Source organism: Hyaena hyaena, unplaced genomic scaffold (genome assembly GCF_003009895.1).
Source record: "Hyaena hyaena isolate Hyena2069 unplaced genomic scaffold, ASM300989v1 scaffold_684, whole genome shotgun sequence".
NCBI lineage: Eukaryota > Metazoa > Chordata > Mammalia > Carnivora > Hyaenidae > Hyaena > Hyaena hyaena.
Genome location: NW_024081316.1, coordinates 440,595 through 460,707, shown reverse-complemented (window position 1 = coordinate 460,707; position 20,113 = coordinate 440,595). Strand labels below are relative to the sequence as shown.

The following is a 20,113-nucleotide window of genomic DNA, read 5'->3' as shown; positions in this document are numbered from 1 at the left end:
AGGACCCAGACCTATTTTCTGGAAGCAGTTCTGAAGAACCATCTCATTATGTTTGGGAACTCAGAGTATAAAGCAATAGCCCTCAGTGAGTGTGTCTGCTTTAGAAAGACCATTCCAGTCTTTCCAATAAGAAAAATGATATTCCATACTCCGTCTTTTTTATTTTTTTTGTTCATTTACATAAATTTGCTCAGAACTCAAGAGACTAAGAGAAGAGTACTATCTATTAGCCCCCAAAATCTCACCAGTCTCATTACCTAGGTTCCTTTCTGCTTTCAGATTTGGGGACTTACTTTTTGTGAATGCATATTACACTGAGGTTTAAACCTTTAAACATTTTTCTACTAGGGATGGATAATTAACAGGGCACCTATTTAAACTTCAAAACAAAGTGGTTATTCACTTCATTGCCTGATTGGTTATGTGTTCACTGTAAGTCAGTAGTGACCATTAAAAATACAGTTCTTTTCATTTCCTAAGGCTTTGTCTGATCTTCATAAATCACATGGACAAGCTCAGTGAACACCTTCAAAGAGAAATGTCTCTCTGGTGAAGTAAAAAAGCATAAAGACTGGAAAAGGACAGGATAGAGCCTGGCTCTACAGACTGAACAGGAAGTGGAGCAATCTGGGACTGTACAAATTTTATCACTGATGTGGGCAGAGCCTGGGAAACTGACCCAGCAACCACCACTGGCTACCTCCAGGAGGTTGGTAGCTATTAGGAAAGTCACTTCCTCTTTTGGAATTTGTATTATGATAAAGAGAGACTAAAATTGAGGGAACTAAAATTCCCTCCAGAGGGAACAAAACAAGCAAGAAATCACCCAGTCAGATTATATCTGGTAACATCATTAGACTTTCAAATCAAACTACAATCCTTAGTCTTTTAGTTACGAGAGTCACTAGATATACTATCTTGTTCAAGGAAGTTGGTGTCTTCCATCTTGTGATTGAATGAACATTAAATAATATAGATCTACTTGCACTTTTTAGTTTTCTTTATTTTTTGCACAAGTTAAAGGCTATAATGGTGTATCATTAGGTCTGAAGCAGGAAAATAAAAATTACTCTAAGTATTTAAAACAAAAGAAACTTAATACAGGCAATTGTTTCCCCAGGTGATGAACGAGCTGAAAGAGAAATGGGATGCTGAAGCAACCTGCCAACAGCAGTAGCAGGAGGCCTAGAGGCAGCAGGTTATTGGAGCCCAACAGCCAAGGTTACCTGGAGGAATTTGAAACCATGGAATTGTTTCTCCTCCCCCACCATTCTCTATATTTGGTCATGCTACGTAAACATGAATGGATTTCAGAGCAAATAAGCTGAGGCCCAGCACAAACAATATTTGTAAGTTAGTCAATATCTTGTCTTAAAGTGTCAAATGCTTTCTAGCCAGAAAAATGGAGTACACAAGCAGTACTTACTCACTACTACCATTCTTTCCTCATGTCTCTCACCCAAACCATAAGAAAAAAAAATGAATACTATATTTTTCAAAGCTCTCCAGGTAATTCAGATTATGTTTGTAACACTTCTCTTCCTTCCATCCTCCGTATCTGGCAACATTGCTCTACTTCATGTCAAAATTCAAAATTTAAGCAATGGTATGCTTAAATGCTGACATTCTTAATGATTTTCCCTTCTTTCCTACTTTAAAAATGGGAGGCGAAAAAAACTAACAAATCCAAAGAAATGGTATTCTATGATAAGGACTCTAAGACCACTGAATCAATAATATTTCTTAATAATACCAGAGCTTCATACCAGAAAGTTTATTCAAAATAAAATAAAATTTTTATTCTTATTTTTTATTCTTCAAAATAAATATTTGAAGAAAATACTATGGCTTTATGTAACACTTCAAAACTAAACTTTTTTTTTTTAATGTTTTATTTATTTCTAGGAGAGAGAGAGAGAGAGCGTGAGCAGGGGAGGGTCAGAAAGAGAGGGAGTCACAGACTGAAACAAGCTGCAGGCTCTGAGCTGGCAGTCAGCACAGAGCCTGACGCGGGGCTCGAACCCAAGAAACTAAACTCTTTTTAAGCTATAAATTGATTTGTATGTTTTAGAAGGGGGAAAAGGCACTCCCTGACCTTTCAGGTGCATAATTGGACACCTTGGCACCATCTATAATGATTTGGCCCCAATCCTACTTATAATAGTAAAAAGTAGAGGAAGCAGAACCTAGGTCTGAAACTAGGGGGCAATTAGTTCCATCCATTAGTGGAAATTTTACGAGTTCAGTAAATGAGGAGTGTCTGGTTGAGTGCTTAGGAGGAAAAGGGGAATTTGGTATAGTAAAGCCATAATATACTACTTATTCAGAACCTTCTCAAAAATCTTAAGGTCATCTGCCCTCCAGTTGCAAAGAAATACAACCTTGCAAAAACCTCCCTGGCCATTTACAACCTGCCTGGCTAAGCTTTCCCTTTGGGCCTGAAGGAATGACCCTTTTGCTGACTCAGGCAGACAGATTATCTTGAAGCCTATTCTAAATCTCATATCCAGCCTCATCTGTCTTGCACAGAATATGAGGCTAAGATAATATCCATAGATGTGCCCAGGCTGCAGCAGTCAGATTGAACCCCTCTTCTGAGGGGGAGGGGTTGTAATTTGGTCAGCTAATTAAGGAGTGAATAGTAGGTTTCCTCAGATGACCAATAGCAGGGTTCCTCAGAGAGTCACCTCCGTGAGAATTCAGAAACCTGAAGTCTGGTGTGAGAAGACATGGTCATAGACAGAAGAGAGATTCAGATTAGTGGCTCTGACAAATCTTTTCAACAACACCCATCAACTTAGAAAGTGTCCCTAGGGAGTGTGTATGTCATTTGTTCCCTGGGGATATCCAAGATCTCAGAATGCACTGAAGACCATATAGTGGGCAGCTAAAAGTCCTCGAATATCTTTGTCTTTCTTATATTGACATTGTCCATCTATTTATTCATTTATTCCTTTGGCATTGTCTGTCCTTCCTCTCCATACTCACCTTCATTATCAGAATAGGTTTGAACCACAAATGAACAAAATTAAGAGGTACTTTAAAGTTCTTTCCCTATAAGAGATTGCATTTTGAAGGGCTGTTCTTTTTGGGTATTTGGTTCTTTTTAATAATGATGAAATCACCTTGCCAATTGCAGTCATTTATAACCCAATCACTTCTCTTAAATTACTTTATTCCTAATTTGCAAAATAAAATTCTTTGTTTTTATTGATTAATTTATAATTTATAGTCCCACATATTTAAAATTGATTACTTTTATTTTATAAGGACAGGTACATTTTATTAAAGTTATATAATTTAATGTGTTTGAGAAAAAAGAAAGCAAAATAAGGATAAGGCATAAAACAGTGCTGGAGGTGAAGCTAATCCCAAAACCACACACACACACACACACACACACACACACACACACACAAGTACACACTGAGATCAAAACAACTGCATTGCAATAGGTGGCCTAGGAGTTTATCTCTAAGCTAACAGAGAACATAAAATTGCAACCATGGAAGCTGAGCCATCAAACAATTTATAATGTCCATTAGATAAAAGCAGCTAGTCCTGACATGAAAAGTGAAACAAAACTCCTTCATACAATGTAATAAAATACTTATCAATAACAAACATACTGAAAACACAATTACAATATATTAGGGACATTTCTTGTAGCATTCTTAAATATAAGCCAGTATCATGATAAAGCCCAGTTCTACCAAAGAGGTGAAGCTGGTTCAGTTATAAGCGTTAGCTCTATGCTGGCATAATTAATAAAGGAACAGGTTTAAGACTGTGGAAGTAAGAATGGATGCTCAAAGTATAATAAATCTTCTTTAAAGGTTAATTCTCTCATTTAGGTTTTGACAGCTACAAGGGGCAAGGAGTTTGCTCTCTAGCCCCTGGACTTCTGTTCTTTTCTGTTTTTAAAAACCAACCCGTATACCTTAACTGTAGAGGTAGGGTTTTATAAGACAGCACTCTCATAAAAATCTCAGTTTACAAGGACATAAACCTAACTGAAAGATATCCCACATCTGCTCAGGGATTAGCTGAAGACAGGTCAAAGTCTTCCTTATGTATTTATTTGGATCAACTTCAATATTCAGACCAAAGTATCATCAAGATCCCAAAGTACTATTACATTTAATTTTGCTCCATCAAATTTGGCCTGGAAAAATGTCAACACAATTATTAATAAGTACATATATTCATTCATTTAATTAATATCTATGAGTCCCAGATATATTTCAGAACTTCTCAGTACTAGAGAAATAGTAAGAAACAAAACAGACAAAAATCCTATCCTCAAGGATCTCACCCTCTAATGAATACCTGAATTGGTCACCAACAAATTTTAATAAAACATTCTTTGAATATCTGGTTTCGAAAAGGCCTATTTCTTTTTTTTTTATTTCTAGGAGAGAGAGAGAGAGAGAGAGAGACAGCGTGAGCAGGGGAGGGCCAGAGAGAGGGAGACACAGACTCCGAAATAGGCTCCAGGCTCTGAGCTGGCAGTCAACACAGAGCCCGACGCAGGGCTCGAACCCACGAACCGCGAGATCAATGACCTAAGTGAAAGTCGGATGCTTAACCAACTAAGCCACCCAGGCGCCCTGAAAAGGCCTATTTCTAAGTATTGCCTCCAAAATAAGCTGTTTTAAAAGCTAAACTACATCTCATTGTCTAACACATAAATCTTTTAAATTCAATGTCATTTTTGCAATCATTTTGGAGACCAAAATTTTCTTGTCATCTTATGTTATCTGAAGAAATTTCTTTTTTTTAGGTAGGCTTTACACTCTGTATAGAGCCTAATGTGGGGCTTGAATGCATGACTGATATCAAGACCTGAGCTGAGATCAAAAGTTAGATGCTTAACTGATTAAACCACACAGGCACCCCTGTGAGGAAATTTTAGAGTCTATTTTTATTAAGGGACTTCCAATATGAATACTTACTGCAAATATATAAAATCATTTCTTTTGCAGCATTACATGAATGATGGCATTGTGTATATTCTTGGGGGGCACATTTTTATATTTTATTGAATATTGAAAACAATTTTTATCAGTTATTCAAGAAATCCACCTCAAAAATCTGTTAGTAACAAGAACTTATCAAATCTGACAGTTTTGTGAAAGGTATTTCATATTCTATCTTCTGTGATTAGTCTTTATAAATTAATGCTAACTTTCTTTGCTCTGTATGTCTGGTTTATTTATTAAAGGGTTATAAATCGTCCAAATACTAGCTTTTGTTTAGTGAGGGATTGACATTAGTCAAAGGTATCATCAATGACATGAGAAATGGATTATAATTTCATTAAACTTATATTTTGAAAAAGATCTCTAACTCACAAAATAATACTGGATTATAATGTGCATTAGTTTACAGAGAGTATATATGCCCAGACTTATAGACTAAATTGCACTAGTGCTTCAAAGAGCATTAGAATGCTCCATTTTGTCCATTATTTTGTCAGAGCTATATCATAAGAAATCATATAGCAAAACCTTGGAAATTACATATTTTATGTGAAATATTTCACATTATAGGTAGTTAATATTAGAAATATGCTATATTAATGATTTTTTTAGGAAAAAGAGTTTTAAGTCATGAAAATGGACAAAATAAGAAGACTTACCAAAGGGATATAAAACAGTCTCTGAAAGCATAAAATGCTGTAAATTTGATTATTTTTTATTTCCTGCAGCTATTTATCATAGTAAATATTTAGGTACATTAATTTCAAAGACCGTATATCATTTAAAATATGGCAGAAATTAGGAGCTACCAAATGAATGTAAAAACTCTCAAGAGGGTTTTATTTTAGGCAAAGTGGTAATTAGATGATTTTATAAGTAGGAAAACTGACTCTAAGGCAGATTTTTTTCCAAAGGCAAAAATGCAGAGCAGGCAAAAAGGAGGCAAAAATCACTAGAACAATTAATAAATTTGAACCCATATTACATATTTTAAAACAGCAACAAAAAAGATCTTTAGCAAGTGAGATTAGAAGGAAAATAGTAGTAGCTAATATGTACTGGTGTACTGAGCCCTTAGTCTCTATTCTAGTCACTTTATATGTGCTCATTTATTTGTTTTGTTTTGTTTTTAACTGCTTATTTTTTGTAAACCTTATTTCCATCTTGTTTGCTTTTGTGAAAAAGCAGCTTAAGGGCCACTCACTGGTTGTTCCTATCCATGTGGCCTAACTAGTGGGAGCTGAAGACCAGTCTTCAGTGGCAAGCTGAGAGCTTCAGTCTCTAGTCGGGCACCTCACCAGTTCAGACAAACTCCAACTTACAGGTTGAGTAGCAGTAAATTTAGGAGCTGGCGCAGTTCATTCACACTGAAATTCCTCCTTGGTTACAGCCTTTTCTGCAGTGGCCTGCTCTTCCTTTTTAATCTCTTCAGGATCTCTGTAGAAATAGTGATCACTCATGACCAGAAATGGTGTCACACATATGCAGAACTTCCCAGGCCAGCATCCACCTCATCAGGCCCACAGAGTGAAGTCGCTTGTTATTGAAAGGGATGGCAATGTCCACATAGTGCAGAGGAAAGAATGTGTTACACAGAATAATGGCAGGTAGGTTAACATAAAACACCTCTGTGAGGGCCCAGTGATCAGCCCTGGGATCAGTACCACCAGAAGTCAGACTCTCAGGCTGCCTGGATTTGGTTAGCGAAGTTTCCAGGAGTGAAACCCCAAGCAATAGGAGTGACTCTAGTAGCAGCAGCAAACTTCAGCACAGCTCACTGGCCAGTATTCCTGGATGATATGACACTGACAACAGCTGGGTTTTCAATGGCAACAATGGCACAAGCTGCCAGCAGAAGCTTCTCCCAGTTTCTCTTCAGTTCTATGAAGTAGATACCACGCTTTTCCTTTTGTAGATGTACTGTTCCACTTGGAAGTCAAGGTTGGTGCCACCTAAGTGGGTTCCTGCTGCAAGGTATTTGAGGACATACTCCTTCATTTGCAGGACATCAAGGACTCCGGACATTGTGAAAGTTTCCCTTTAAGTTGACGGGAACGCAAAACGACACCATATAGACCCTGAGTAGTGTGGGGAAAAAATGCTCTCTTAGTCTTCACAAACAACCTTTCAGAATCAGCACTGTTATTAACTTTATTTTGCAGACAAGGAAACTGAGCCTCAAAGACTTAGAAAAACTTGCTCAAGATTATCAGTTAGGAAGTTGTACTCAGGTATTCTGGCTCCAGGACCCTATCATATCCTTAATATTATAACAAATATCTTTAAAAATCATATTTAAAATAAAAAAGAAGAGACATATTCTGTAAATTAGTTAGAAGACAATAATGTATATTATATCATGTATCATTTAGAAATGTGGAAATGAAAGAAGAGAAGACAGGGAAAAAAGGAAAAAAGGTAAGAAAAATATTTGTGTGTAAGTGATGAATCACTAAATTCTATACCAGAAGCTAACATTACACTGTATGTTAACTAACTATATGTTAACTAATTTTTAAATAAAAATTTGGAGAAAGAAAAATAATAAAAAATAAAACGATAATATTCAATAAAAATAAAATAGAGAAAAAAATTATATAAGCTGTTTCCCTAGAAAAATATCTGATGTGCAAATAATCTAAATAACTGAAAATCATTTTTAGTCATTTCTGGTTATACTAGGGTACATACATGTGTATGAAGGCACATACACCTATCTTATAGATGTAATATATTATGTGTACATATATGCACATACTATACATTATATATACACATATATGTGCCATATATATAATACATTGATTGCATGGTATGTGTATATACATTTATATTTATGCATATATCAACACTCATATAATAAATCTTCAATAAATATCTGTTGAATGAATGACTTAATTGATAAACACATATATACTTTTTGGAAGCTAACATGCACTGTTCAAAAACCTTCAATAAGGAAGGGCGGATTTGGGCTTTTAATTTCACTTTATACTTCCTAGTATTGTTTCCATTTTCTGCTAGTATTCATATATTGCTCCTTATTTTTCCCTGTCTATTATAATTACCTAGACAATGGGATTATAGGACATTTTCTGCTTTATATGAAAATACTAATAAATATTAAGTAGCGCAACATTATTTGACTACTTTTTCATTAATGTTAGGAACACATACACCTTAAAATTTACATGAATCAACCCAGAGCAATACAATAGATGTTACCCAAAGAATAAGATTTTTGTGTTTTTGTTTTGAGAGGCTGTGATTTGGGTTCTGGGTTTGTGTTTGTTTGCTTTTTGGTTAAAAGTCTCATCCCTGGGGCACTTGGGTGGCTCAGTCAGTTAAACAATGGACTTCAACTCAGGTCATGATCTCATGGTTTGTGAGTTCAAGCCCCGCTTCGGGCTCTGTGCTGACAGCTTGGAGACTGGAGCCTACTTCGCATTCTGTGTCTCCCTCTCTATCTGCCTTCCCCTGCTCATGCTCTGTTTCACTCTCTCTCTCTCAAAAATAAATAAGCATTAAAAAATTTTAAAAAAAGAAAGGCTCATCCCATGAATGTCCAGTTTCCCAGATTAAATATATGGAAAATCAGAGGTGAGAGCATCACTGCAGTCAGATGATAAACACAACCACCTGTACTTCTTACTTTTAAACTTAAGTGTCATCTTCCGCTAAAACGCTTTCATTTATTCTGTGGATCTCTGTATCGACAATCATGCAGCCATAATTTAAATAAGTGCCAAAGCTAAAATCCTCTTAGAAATAATCTTTCTTCCTACTCTTCTTTTTTGCCTTTCAGTAATTACTATACCTGTGGGCAGGTGGTATAAAGGCTATGAAGTATTTTAACAGATTTTTTTTGGTTTCATGATTAACTGATAGAAAACTGAAGTGTTACCCCCTCTTACAAGTAATCAAGTAAAGATTATAGTTTTGATTAGCCATTGAATAAGTCCAGAAACATAATCAGATACTTGCCTATTTTGTCAACCTCTGATTTAGAGTCTTTATTGCAATTGAATGGCCCTAATCGACTAACAAATAAGATATCTGATTTAAGTAGACAAGGAATAAAATGGTTTTACTATGAAAAGTTTCCTTCTCGCTTATGCAAAGATGAGTTAAAATCTTCCTAATGGTCCACTAAAGACTATAAGTATTTGATATGTAAGGTAAGATCACTTTCACTGTTCTGATGTAAGTTAGAATCTTTATTTTATCATCTCTTTTCTCAAATCAATCAAAAATATTTCTTGGACCCTTACAATATAAAGCACCCGGAGGAGGAAGAATCATAATCTCTACCTAGAAATGTTCATCTCATTTGAAAAATAATACTAGATAAGAAGAAGTAGAAAATTAAATATTCTATTGCAGTATAAAATTATGCCATACAGATAATAAATCTTCATTTTCTTTCTGTTTTTGTCACTCTTAAGATTTTTCTAGTCTTTTAATAGCCCCTCTACCTTTGAATATCAGGTATCCTTAGGGCTAATTTTTCCACCCTCTTCTCTACACACTCCTTCAGTGATCTCATCCTTTCCTATGGCTATGGAACCATACAAATTTCGGTGCTTCCTGAATGTAATGCCCAGTACAGACCTCAGACATGATAGCCTCTTCCCTAGCCTATACATCTGCTCAAATATCCCAGATGTTCTTAAAATTTAGCCTCTCCAAAATCCATCTCTTGATCATCGATTGTTCCACACTAAATCTGCTTCATCTCTAAAGCCAGAAATCGGAGAATTGTCCTTGATACCTTACCATTTCTCCTTGACTTGTATATTTAGTCCACTATAAAATCTGGTTAATTTGACTTCCAGAATATTACTTAAATTACTTACATATCTCTTTTCATTCTAATTGCTTACCTGGCCTCCCAGCATTTGCCCTTTTTTGCCCTCTTCCCTCCTCCATCCATTCTCCACATGGCAGCCCATATGACGAATTTAAAGTGAAAATTGCAGGGTACCTGGCTGGCTTGGTTGGTTGACCTCTGACTTCAGCTCACGCCATGATCTTGCGGCCTGTGAGTTCAAGCCCTGCAGCAGGCTCCGTGCTGACAGCTCAGAGCCTGGAGCGGGCTTTGGATTCTGTACCACTACCCTTCCCCTGCTCATGCTTGTTCTTTCTCTCTCTCAAAAATAAACATTAAAAAATGTTTTAATTTAAAGTGAAAATCCCATTATATCACTTTTTCTGAAAAACCTTCAAGAACTTCCCATTATATTTAAGATAAAGTATAAGCACAATTTAAATCATATAGTTTGCAACCTTTATGTCTCAAATAAGATTTTTTTCCACAAAACATTATAATTTGTTAATATATTTCTTATGGGTAGTTTTCATTTTGTTTTTGTTTTAATAGTTTGTCTGTTTATCCACCCCTAGTAGACTCAAGGCTGCATGAAGCAGGGGCCATGCCTCCTTATACACATGATCTCATTTAATCTTCAAAAAACTCTGTTTTATTTATTATCCCTATTTTACAGATGAAGAAATTGGCTTAGAGAAGATGAGTGGCTTTCCTGAGGATACACATCTGATATAATGAAAAACTTGATTTAAACCAAGATCTATGGGAAGCTGAGGGCTATATAATTATATATGATGTTGTATCATCTCCCACAGGAGATGTCCAAAAGCACAGCTGTACTAGGGAACTTCCTCTGTAAACTGTTAATGAGCTATAATCAACATGAAAGGAAGTCTCAAAAATGTCAATGTCAAACGCTTTGTTAATTGAATAATTGGAAGGGAGGTAGGGTAAGAAACTGTTTGCTCCACTTTGGGGGTCGGAAAGGTGGTGTACACAGTATTTTTATATATAAAAACTTCAGGCGTTAAGAGTTCTCAAGAAAGATGACCCAAATCCCAATTCCTCTATTTCAGTTTCCTAACATGTAGTTTTAAGATTTAAGAATTAATTGAGGCAATAGGTATGATGTATTTAGCATAGTCTTATATTCAAATAATACTTACTAGTATATTAATCAGTCTCTTTTTTAGCACAGCTGCACAATCACATAGTGAGAGAAGAGACAGTGGAGAATGTGCTGTCAGTTTTAAGTCTGAGGATACTCATTGTCAAGTACTAGTGAATATGCAGTAATTCCAGTCAAGCAAAATGGAATCCCACAAGGTTCAGGAATTGGTACAAGCTCCAAATCCCTGTACTTGATAATGAGGCCTCTAGAACCTATGGAGAACTTTACACATGAATTCAGATCATGGTTCTTTCAAGCACCGTATCCTTCCTATTTTATTCTGTATACTTAAATCTCTCCTTTAGTATCCTTCAAGGACTGCCTAATGCCTTGCTCTCACTCCCACTCCTCAGGACTGTAGTTCTGATCCCTACATCCTTAGTTCCCCTTCTTGGGAATCATTCTCCCAGGGCTGCTGACCTGGACTGAAATAAATCATCTCAGGGAATATCAAATTTCCTATTGTTATGCTCTGTGGTCCTGTGGTCCCTCCCTGGTTGTAGTGATCATGTTAGCAACCACCAGTTGTCCACAATCATGTTTTTTGGATACCTTGTTCTTCTAATACTGTATGTCTCCTCCTTCCTCTCTATCTGCAAAATAAGGGTAGGTTCTGTTGTTCACCGTTCTACTATGTGTGGAAGTAGTAATGAAATCATGTCTAATCCCTTTGTTCCAAAATGTAATGTAATTTGCTACTCTGCTATTAACCCCCATTAAAAGGCTAAAATTCTAAAGACCCAAGACACACACAATGGACACTTATGAAAGAAAATGCTTGGGGGTGGAAGAATTTCTAACATCACTCCAGAATAAAGCTAATATATTCAAAAGTAGTTAATTAATAATAACATAGTTTTTTTTTTTAACACAAGAAAACTGTCATTACTTTAGAACTGATATTAAAGTTGAACTAATTATGAATTATAATCATTAAAAATACTTTGGGGAATAATTTCAAAATGTTCATATATATTACTGGCTTTGGGGAAAAACAAGGAAGGGAATCAAATTCAGGAGCCCTCCTAATTTTTCTGTCAGTGGTATTCTCTAATTTTTTTTCTTTTTTTTTAAGTTTCTCTTTATTTTTTTAATCTTTTTTATCTGTAATTTCTAATGACCTTGCTCCCATTTCCAATTTCTGCCACTTTCCTCATGATGCATAATCACCATACAAAAGGGATGCTTCTCCAGTCCATTGTTTATATTCATCACAATTCATTACCCCTGTCACCGATATTTCCTTCCCTGGCCACATTACTTCTTGATGACTGCTCTTTCCTAGCCCCTTGTGCTAACTCCTGTTAAATCTTCTTTCAATGACTACTGTCATATGGCACTATGAATGGGGACAGAGCTTAAACTCTGCTTACCCATGGAATTCTAGCATACCTTTCCCAATAAATCCAGATGCATTCATTTCATCTTTCGATGCTGCCAGGTTAGCAGCCTACCTTCTTTGTAATTATGTGTGAAAATAAATGAATATATAACAAATAAGACTTATTAGAAAAAGGGGAATGAATCTGAGTCCAAGACCCTTCTCCGCTGACATGCAAAGATGCTAAAATAAGTCAACAAACTGGCAAGGGTCTGGCCCAAGGCAGATTCTAACTAAGAGCAATAAGACCCCTGAGAAGGAACATAGCATAGAAGATAGAAATAGTTTGGAAGCATAAAGAATATGTCTCTTTATCAAAGCTGTGGGTGAGTTGAGACTTCTGGTTCTCCCCACATACACCATTGAAAATTCAATTACTACTAGCACAATTAATTTTGGTAATATCAGTGTACTTTATGGCATTGCAGAGTGAGTGGCTCTGAATTGAAAGAGATTTTACAACTCATGAGGCTATTGTTGCTGGGACAAATCAACTGACGTTCATGGCAGGAAGGAATACAGACCCATCAGTGATAGATTTCTAGATCCACTAATGGTGACATGGAGGTCCCAGAAAGAGTGGTCAATATGGTGTCCTCAAGGAGGGCATCAGTTTCTGCTCTCCCAACAGGAAGCAGCATGGGAGAATGGTAGGAAATGATTCATGAACAGTATATACTCTCCTGGAGAGCTTCAGAGATATTTAGGGAGAGAAACACCTGGAGATATTAGGAAGTTTTATAGTAGGGTAGATAGACAACCAAATAGCCAGCCCAGGGGTCAAAAATCATGCCACTGATTAGTCTGTTTGGCCATCACAATATTGGTAAACAACTGAATTTGAAGGATTTGGCAGGCATCCTCAACTGCCTCAAGCCCCAACTATCCCTTTTCTCTTATTCCTGCTTTTCACATATTCACAGGTAAATTCCTGCCCCACCCTTCCTTGGAAGAAGACACTAAGCCTTAGCAATTGCACTCCTCATCACATCCCACCACAACTGGTGCATGATGGGCACTCAATAAGTGCTAATGGGAAAGGAAAGCAAAATTTTCTTGCTGTCTTGGCCCTACCTAGGGTCGATGCTCAAAAGAGTTAGATAGTATCTCTAAAGTGTTCACATTTTCACAAGAGATTTCAGCACTGAAAACCCCTCAATGCTTCCTCTAAAGCAAGTCTTTAAGGACACAGCTCTTCTAAGGCACCCAATACTGAAGATTGAAATAGTTCAAATGCTTTCCTTGAGTTCTGCATTGGACCTTGGGAATTTCAAAACAGGGTGGGAGGACAGAAAACAGGATTTAATTCTGTCCAGTTTTACCAAGGAACAATGATAGTTACTGCTCCCCCAGCAAGCAATGGCAACCCTAGTCAAATCACACATCATCTTCCTCTCATTCTTTATACAGTCACAGTAAGGCTGAAAAGTCTCTCAAAACACAAAATTGCTTTGATAGCCTTTTTAACATTAACATAGAGGACAAGCTCTCTTCCAGCATACATTTGAAAGTGGGGAATTTTACTTAACCCAAATAAACTTGGTGTATCTCATTATAAGATATAAATAAATAAAAAGGAGAGAGAGAAAGAAAGAAAATGTACCACCTAGGAATATGAATACATTTTTACAATTGCTTCAAGATTCAGAGTGTGAATTTTTTAATACTTAATATCCTAAGTTGTTTTCTTCATTTCCACAGAAATAACTCTGCAAGTTCAGAGTTTATTTTTTTAAACTACTTTTTTTTTCTGAATCAGTGAGAAAAAAATTTCCATATCTTTCAGCTATATAAAATAGTTTTACAGCTTAGCACTTGAAGAACAACCCCCATCAATCACTAGCAGTAACTGAGGCACTTTATGTACCCAACAACTTAAATTGAAACATCACTGATTGGCAACAAAACAATTTTTGCCTTTCTAGTTTCTAGCGTGTCTTCTTATCAATAGATGTTAAGTCTAAGGTAAAGTCAATCTTGTGGTTTTATTTAAAAATATTTCTAGGATGTAAGGGGTGAATGCTGGGAAAATCCTGTCCAATTATTAAAAAGCATGTTATAACTATATATGTTTTCTTGCAAACACTTCCTGCCTGAGGAGAACTCCTTAAGGACATTATTATCTTTCTAACACCATTACAAGAAGAAATATTTAGCAGTCTGATTAAATACAGGTTGAATCTGCTAAGTAGTAAAAGCACATTTTGGAAGCAAATAAAGTTGTTTATTCCTTGCAAGTTGGCAGTGCATTAACATCCAAACTAATTATATTCTCCAGCCGCCCAACCCCCCAGAAAAAGAAAAGTCAGTGTTCTTGTGTACTTGCATACTATTTTCTACTAAAACATTTAATTTCTGTCCAGTAGCTAGAGAGTTATTTTTGTGGGAAAACATTCTGGGACAGCATTCTAGAACTTTGTTGTTAACAGATAACTACCTGTAGCATAATAAAAGATTAATTCTAAATGAATAAATTTAAATTTCAATATAATACATTTTGTATTGCATATGCAATATTGTATATGCATATAATACATATATATTTATAATATGTGTGTACATATTTATTAACACACATTTCAAATCTCTCCATATAATGAAAGGGATAATATTTTTAGGCCCTTTTCTAAAGCCATTGAACAATTTGTATTTCTCTTACTGAGAGAACAGCCAATTCCACACTGGAGAAAAAGGATAAAGAAAGAAGAGGGCTAAACAGCAGATTTGGTATTTATGTATATTCACTCATTCAACAAATATTTTTTAAGCATCTTCTCTGTCAGGCATTGTGTTAGATGCTGACATATTGTTTTGTATAAAACTTACAATCAAAGGAATCATTTGAGATTCTAGGAAGCTAAATGGGAACACAGGAAGGCCATTCATTTCCTCCAACTCCTGGTACATACAAAGAGAAAGATTCTTAGACATGTGAAATAAGTCCCACTTCTTGTCTCTCTGTGACTCATTCAATATAATAAACTTCCTAGTTCCTTTCCAAAAAAGTGTGGAGTTCCTTGGAGGTGTCTGGGTGACTCAGCTGGTTAAGCATCCAACTTTGGCCTTAGGTCATGATCTTGCAGTTCCTGAGTTCGAGACCCTTGTGGGGCTATGTGCTGACAGCTCAGAGCCTGGAACCTACTTCGGATTCTGTGTCTCCCTCTCTCTCTGCTCCTCCCGCACATGTACTCTGTCTCTGTCTCTCTCTCAAAAATAAATAAACATTAAAATTTTTTGTTTAAAAAGTATGGAGTTCCTTGTAGGTGTGTTTTCAATTAGATTTTGTAATAAATTACAGAAGTGATGTTAAAAATTAAATCCTCAATTTTTTTATGCTAGTGACTACCCATTAGCATATATTGAATATTATTATTAGAATATTAATAATTTATTAGATTTTTAATTAATCATAAAATCACTTTACATAATTAAGTCTAATTAATGCAGAGGGACTTCAGAGGAAAAATGTTCTAAAATACATCTCCTTTTTTTTTTTATTAAGGAAATAGCACAACTCAAGGTTGTTACACAGCCCTTAAGCACAACTCAATTATTGGACAAGGAGGGAGATTTGCATAACAGTATTTTCATGGTTTAGACAGGAGGTCACTCAGGGATTAGGAAATGATGTACTTCTCAGGGTAAGCAAGCTTTAAGGTGAGAAATCTCATGGTTTCTAGAATGACTCCCTGTTAGTTTGGGAGAAGCTCCATAGGTAATTCCAATGTTCCTTCCCTGTTTCACGTCCTCAAGTTGGGAACTGCTCCAATGTACTCTAAGTTCCTTAAAAACAGGATGATGCCTCATTCATCTCTACATGCAAGTGACCATAATAATATCGGACATAGAGTGTTACAGACTCAGTGCTGTGTCCCCACAAAATTCATATGTTGAAGCCCTAACCCCAGTGCAGCTGTATTTAGAGTAAGGAAATAATTAAAGTTAGATGAGATCATAAAGGTAGGGCCCTGACCCAATAGGATTAGTGTCTTTATAAGAAGAAACACCAGAGAGCTCGCATGCATGTGCTCTCTCTCTCCACTTACCAAAGAAAGGCCATATGAGTACATAGTGAGAAGGTGACCATTTGCAAACCAAGAAGAGAGCTTTCATGAGAAACTGAATTGTCCAACACCTTGATCTTGGATTTCCCAGCGTCCACAACTCTAACAAGATAAGTTTCTTTAAGCCACTCAGTCTAAGGTATCTTGTTATGGCAGTCTGAGCAGATGAATACAAAAAGAACCACTATGATTAGTTGTCAAATAAACAAATTTCTTCAAAATATTCCAGGATTTCTCATTCAAATAGTTTTTGAACAACTGCTGTGTCAGGTACTATGGCAGCCAAAGTGTTAGGTAATGAAAGAGAACTGCAGTTATGCTTCTGCATCTATAAAATAGGAGAAATATTATTACATTGTTAAGGTTCTGAGGAATAAATGATATAAAAAGACATTAGCTCAGTGCTTACACTACAGAATCACCCCATCATTTGTTATCATTATGTCTCAGGCTGACATTCCACAAATGAAAACTATAGGCTTTTTTCTCTTTTTGTTGACAAAGATGCCAGCAAAATGCTCACCCCACCAGCCATTTTCATGGGTATATTCTTTGTATTGCCTTGGGGAATAGGGTTGGGACTTGGGTGAGGCAAGAAGAGATCTATACCCAAAACTTAAGGCTCATGGAAGCACAACTCTATAACCTGCGTGACACAGAGAACAAGTACCTCCTTAAATTTTGTACTCTAGCTGCCTCCTTACCTCTCAGCCTTTTTGAGGAATCTCCTTTATGAGGACGAAACATCTTGTAATTACTAAAAGTAACCTTCTATAGGAGTGTGGGAAGTTATTGCCATTTTGTGAGGCAAACAGGTGTAATAAGACCATTTGGATTTTGAACATTTAGGGTGAAACTGATTATATTGGTTGAATAATGTCTCCCCAGCATTCATGTTCACTCAGGAACCTCTGAATGTGGCCTTATTTGGAAACAAGACCAAGTTAAGATGAGGTCACAATGAATTAAGACAGGCCCTAAACCCAGTATGAGGAGATTTAGGAAATTTAGACAGAGAGACATAGAAACAGAAGGGAGAAAGATATTTGAAGATAGACGCAGAGATTAGAGTAGCATATCTATAAGCCAAGGAATGCTAAGGATTGCTGTCAACTATCAGAAACTACGGGAAGCAAGAAAGGATCCTTCCCTAGAGTCTTAGAAGGGAGCATGTCCCTGCTGCCACCTTGATTTCAGACTTCTAGCCTCCACAACTGTTAGAGGATAAATTTCTCTTATTTTAAGCCATCCAGTTCATGCCCACTTGTTACAGTGGCTCTGAGAACCGAATACACCACTCAATCACTAGATGTAAATCCTTGGGGAGAGAAGGAAGAGAATAGTCTGGATCTGGTGAAGTGTAAAACAGATCAGTCATGACCCAGTGTCAATGGGAACTCATTTCTTAGGGAGAGGGCTATCCATGTGAATGGAAAAAATGAGCACTAGGTTCCAACCCTGGGGGCCAAGAGTCAGCTGTGACTAAGCTTAGCACTGATGCTGGTGCTGTCACCCTTCTTCAAAAACACATGGAAGTCCCTGGAGGAGTCTCATTGTCATTGTCAGGGTAGTAGAAGAGCATGTTCTGACATCTCTGTAGGGCCAGTGCTCATGAAGAACAATAGGTACCACCAAGGGCCAATAGAAACAGCAGTTGTCTCTCCACGTGAGTAGAGCAGCTGGACTGGCCATTCTCTCTTCTTTGCACTGACTACACTCTCAGTAGTTCTCGAAAGTTTGAAGGTAGGGAGACCTAACATAAACTTGAAACATGAGGGGCGCCTGGGTGGCTCAGTCGGTTAAGCATACAACTTTGGCTCAGATCATGATCTCATAGTTCGTGAGTTTGAGCCCTGAGTCAGACTCGGTGCTGACAGCTCAGAGCCTGGAGCCTGCTTTGGATTCTGTGCCTCCCTCTCTCTTCCCCACCCCTACTTGCACTCTGTCTCTCTTTCTCTCTCAAAAATAAATAAACATTTAATAAATGAAAATAAATTTACACTTGAAACATGAGAAGGAGGAACTATGGAAGCTTTCACAGAAAGGTGACACCCAAACTGAAGGACAAAGAGGAGTTAATTAATAGAAGCATGGATGAAGGAGCATCTCAGGTAGAGTGGCCAGCAAAATTGAGGGCCTTGTTTTTGTCTTTTTGTTTTTTTGTCATTGGGTTTTAGGTTGGTGGTAATTTTATAATTTTGGTTTTAACAAGTTTCTATTTATATGCATAGATTTATTCTATAGGCTAATATTAATTCTGAATAAAGATAGAAACCTTAATTCCAATGCACTGATTTCAGTTTAATATCCCCCCCCCGCCCCCAACACACACACACATACACACACACTCAATGAGGGCCTTGAATTGATAGAAAGACGGTACATTGAACATCTGAAAAGAATTGACAAAGGCTGGAGCAAAGACTAAATGTAGAGCTTGAAGGTATGAGATGGAGAAGTAAATATCTGTTTGTGGCAAGCCGGAGAAGTGGTGGAGTTTGTAGGAGTGGAGGGAAAGCATCAGATCATAAAACCAGGACCACAATGGAGGTAACTGGAACTCCAAACACATTTCCATGCATAAGTGGTTGTTGGTTTTGTTGTACTATTATACCACCCTACAAATGCATTGGGAGTTGAATGGATGTTAGTGGGCTAGCCTAGGAATTATGTCACTATTTTTAATACTGTTTCTATGGACTGGGTCATGGATATTAAGAAGGGCACTTGTGATGAGCACTGAGGGTTGTACGTAAGTCATGAATCACTGGACGCTACACCTGAAACTAATGTTACGCTATATGTTAACTGATTGGAATTTAAATAAAAACTTGGAAAAAAAAAGTTTCTGTGGACTGTTATACTCCTAAATACCAAACAGCCAATTTACAAAGAAGCCCATTACATTCTAAAAGACAGACTAACTATAACAGTGATTTGCCATACTCAGAAATAGCCTTGAAACTTGGGAGGGAACAGAATTCAACATAAAATAACCTCTGCAATCATTATATTTTGAATTGCTGATAAGTCAACTAACTCACCACTTTTCTTTGATGTGCACATGCTTCTTTTTATTGAGATATCCAGAATGCTACAATAGATCTTGACAAAATTCATCTAGAAACCACAACCAAAGTAGAGTTAGAAACACTCCTGTGCCCAACTCCTTGCATTGCTCTGTTAATAGAGCTGGAAGGCAATTAGGTAGACCACCTGTTCTAAATCCCTGATCGCAACCTGCTGGTCCCCAGAAAAACTCCAGAGACAACTGTATTTTCACAGGAAAACTGACCCTCTTGGGGTTAGCATGAGGAAAGCTGAAAGCCTGTGGTCCTAAAGCAATGGAGATTGAATAAGGGTGACAGCGCCCTTCCTTGAATTCTCTTCCTGTCCATGAATTAAATTCTCTTAGAGGTGAGACTCTCATCACCATGCAGCTCGGGGAAAGGACATGACTGATTGATTTCATATTATAATACCTGGTACCTCTCCTGCCTTGGGGAAGGAAACATAAAATAAAGATGCTTGTACCATGAAATACTCAAAAATGTTCTTCAGAATTCAAGGACTTAAATTATTCATTGACTGGGGCATTTCTTTTTTTGAAGGAGAATAAAAGGGGGGAAAATACCCTAATCTTTCTGTCACAAAATAAAATATCAGTCCTAATGTTCAAATTCACCC

At 36.8% G+C, this 20,113-nt stretch overlaps 1 pseudogene; it reads right to left on the bottom strand.

Annotated features, from left to right (window-relative positions):
- Nucleotides 1-6,038: 6,038 nt before the first annotated feature.
- Nucleotides 6,039-17,182, bottom strand: LOC120220317 (annotated as a pseudogene).
- Nucleotides 17,183-20,113: the final 2,931 nt, after the last annotated feature.